Source organism: Gobius niger (assembly GCF_951799975.1).
Source record: "Gobius niger genome assembly, chromosome: 10".
Classification (NCBI taxonomy): Eukaryota; Metazoa; Chordata; class Actinopteri; order Gobiiformes; family Gobiidae; genus Gobius; species Gobius niger.
Window position 1 is genome coordinate 3,974,240 of NC_136861.1, and position 4,096 is coordinate 3,978,335.

Below are 4,096 nucleotides of genomic sequence, written 5' to 3' on the forward strand. Positions count from 1 at the left end.
CCTATATAAAAGCCAAAGAGGACAGAATGCATTTGGTTTAGGCGGGTGGTAAGAGGTTAAAAAGCGTTTAAGTCGAGTCCGGCGTTAAATCTACGTTTCTTTGAACACTGTGTCTCTGATCAACTTTATTTACCTGAAACTATAACATCTCTGGTCCAAAACATGTTCAAGTCCAGGTTTTGCTGAAAATCTCTGTACATTTCCATTCAGTTTTGCGTACATTTCCTGTTTCCCGTTTTTTATTCATCAAATTCTTATTATTTAAACACGGATAAGTTCCGCGCACAGCCTAACTTAATTAATTTCATCATAGTTTTGTTGCTTTTTGTTTCATAGAGCTCAACAGTCCCACTTCCCGTCATTTGGTGCGAGCTGGAAGTAAAAATCCCTCATCTTATGCAACTGCAAACTCGCGGACAAAAAACGCACACAATGTTATATTTAAGATGTATCTAAAACTTTGTAAACTGAACGGTTTTCTAATCATTTAGCCATATTTACAAGTATCTGGTGATTTATTCCTGTAAAATATCTGATGGTCGGTAGTTGTGCGGCGCTCCAGTTTTATTCCAGTTGAAAATCAGGGCTTACGGCAGCGTTGGGCGAGCCTGGCCTTAACCATCGTAAACTCCGGTCCGTTATCATTTCCCTACATTTACGCTGGGTCTGATCTCAGTGGCCGAGTTACATCGATTTTCTTTATTGTAAAAGGACCAAGGGCCGAACCTACAATTTTATCCAAAAGTAAAGCACCATGTTCTACAGTTGCCAGAGCTGTGCATCATTTATGACCTCATTTGGTGTTTCCTGTTTGTGAGAAACTCTGTCAATGACTTCAAACTTTCCATTTTGACAGTACTTAACCCCCTGCCTTAAACAAGCACATCTTCTCCAGTTCAGCTTTACCTAAATCTAAAAGCTTCTCAACTGGAGCTTACAGCCTATAGGTGTAACGCCTCATTTAACCTCTTAACTCCCACCTGAACGGATCCCATTTTCTACAGTTTGGCTTTACCCGAATCAAAAAGCTTCTTGGGGAAAAAAGCACCAAAACAGCCACAAAAAATGAGAAGAAAACAAGGATGTGAACGCGGCAAACGTGACAAAAATTCAACAAAAAGTGACAAAAAACTCAAACCAAAAATGTCACACAAATGAAAGAAAAAAAAGAAAGAAAAAAAACATACAAAAGGTGACTCAACACAGCAACAACGCAAGGAAAAAGATCAGTTTTGTGAGTCTTAGCTTTCAAATGAGGTTTTACACAGGCCTATATAACAGCCACAGAGGACAGAATGCATTTGGTTCAGGCGGGTGGTAAGAGGTTAAGATTAAACTCTAAAACGATTTAAAGTACTTATGATTTGTATAATAATATTTCTCAAAATCATCTTGAGGGCCAAAGGTTCTGTGCTGGAGGGCCGGATTTGGCCCCCGGGCCTGACGTTGCCGACCCCTGGTATATAGGGTCCAACAAAGCGCGCAAAGCAAAAAAGGAATCTTAAGGCGATTCACCACAGACCCGGGTCAGAGCAGCTTTGAAAACCGGGAAACGCCCGAAGAGGGCGGGTCTAAACACGGCCACACACCTGCGGAGTCTCCGCTGTGCGGAGCAGCACAGAATCATATAATCAAATTTCTTTAATAAAAGTAAATGTACCTGTAGGTCAGGGGTAGGCAAGTGTTCTTAACGGAGGGCCAATTTTTTTCATTGTGTAAAGACCAAGGGCCGAAACCGCCAATTTTAGGGCAAAGTAAAGCACTACACTGGAAAAATGGCCATCTTAAATGAGATAAATGACTTAAAATTGGTTGAATAAAAGGTTCTTTATGTTGAATTTGAGTCTGTTTGGACTAGTCTAAGATAAAGATAAAGATACAAATGCTGATGCCGATGGAACAAACATAAAACCCACTTTGAAATCAGACAAATGAACTTTTACTTTTAAAAAGATTTGACTTTCACTTTAAATTATTATACAATATAATCTGAATTAAGAGAATAATGACTTGTTCCATTGGTGATGAGATGTTTTTTCTGATCTAAGACCAGACCAAATCTACTTTAGATTGAATCTCTTAATTCAAGTAGGTTTCTGTCATTTCTTCCTTAGCACTTTCTGATTTGTGTCATAATGTTTCTCAAAATCATCTTGAGGGCCAGAGGTTCGATGCTGGAGGGCCGGATTTGGCCCCCGGGCCGGACGTTGCCGACCCCTGCTACAGGCCACCGTTTTCTTGGGTAATTCGACCGCGCATGAATTTGTATTGACACTCAGAATAGTGAAGAGTCGTGTTCACGTCACGCTAGTGCAGGGAGTTTTATCATTAGCTACACTTCTCCACTAGGGGGCGCCGCTGCTGATATAATTTAGTGTCTTGACTCGGACTCTTCTGATCATCTCCGAGTTTACATGTTGAATTAGCGCTTTGAGCGGCGTTCCAAGGCATTTTCCAAGTGTTTCTAAGTTTGTAAATGTTGTGTCACACTTTAAAAACCTTTTGGACTGTTGAGCTTTATTTAACTGTTTTTAGACTGACAGAAAAGGCTTGGATATAAAGGCCAATATATGTTTTTTATCAACTGTTTTTAAGTTCCTTTGAGCAGCTAAAGTATTTTTTTCATTAAAAGTGGGTTATTTTATGGACAATTTACTAATTTTATTTGTCAGACAAGTTGAAATGATGTAATGCTCTTATAAATAATGTCTCAGGAAAATAAAAATGTTTAATTTCCAAAGTTTAATGTGTTTCATTTTTTATTGTGGCACTTTGAGGTGTCCTTGAAATGTGAAGTGCGATATAAATAAAATGTATAATTGTTTAACATTATTAACTAACCAGTGGCTTTTTGGTTTTGTTTTTGTTGCATTTTTTTAATTGATTGACTGCGGAATTCTTCCGCAGTCAATTATTGGTTTTCATGTTCTTTATTATTATTCCTCTTCCATCTTTTTCCAGATTTTCTAGAGCTTTCAGCACCTTCATGCTTTGTGCAATTTATGCAATTTATGCATCAAAACGTTCCGCATGTTGAGGAGAAGGGTGCTATTACTTTTGGGACTTCTGCAACTTACGTTTTTTCCGCAATCGGCCAAAATGTCGGAGATTTTTCCCATTGACTTATAATGGGGCTGCCGCAAATCCATGCTTTTCTGCACTTTTTTCTGCATTTTATGCAATTTCTGCACTTTGTGCATGTTCAGCTTCTGCAACTTGTGGGTTTTGAGAAAAAATTGGCCTTCTGCAGATTTCCAGTTTTTTTATACGGGAGTTTGAAATGTTTGCATTGGTGTGTATGGGGGAATCCAGCCAATGGGGAGACTCCAGGACTTTCAGCCATTTGTGCAGCTTCTGCCAATCAAGCACTGAGGCCATTTCAACAGTTTGACCAGTTTATGGAATATAAAATTTTATGCAATATTAACAATTTATGCAAAGTAACCACTTTATGGGATTTAACCAGTTTATGCAACTTACATAATTTATGCAAATTAACCCATTCATGCATTTTACCACTTTAAGCAGTTTATACAGTTTATGCAACATGACATTTTATGCATTTTACCCGTTTATGCAAATTAGATTATGCAAATTAAGCAACTTATGCAATTTGAACAGTTTATGCAATTTCTGCATTCGCTTCCCGCAATTCCGCAGTCAATCGCAATGGCGCAGCCATTGCATTTCTAGTTACTTTTGTTATATTTTATGTAACAAAAATGGCAAAAATGTCACAAGAAATTGACGAAAAAATTACAAAAAAATTACCAAAATGTGGAAAAAATGATTTAAAAAAAATTGACAAAAAAAAGACAAAAAAATAAAAAATTGACAAAGGACAAAAAAATTGAAATGACAAATTGACAAAAAATGACAGTTACAAAAATGAGTTGAATACCTGACAAAAAAATGATGGAAAAATGACGTGAGGAAAAAGATCCTCTCTGTTCAGGCGGGAGTTAAGAGGTTAAAGCTAGAAAATCTAAAATCTTTCCACCTCGATCTGCACCTCTTCCCCTCTGTCAATAACGAAATCCTAATCTAGTCGTTTTAATCCCTTTATTTTCGTCATGTGACTCGCGCATGACCCGGG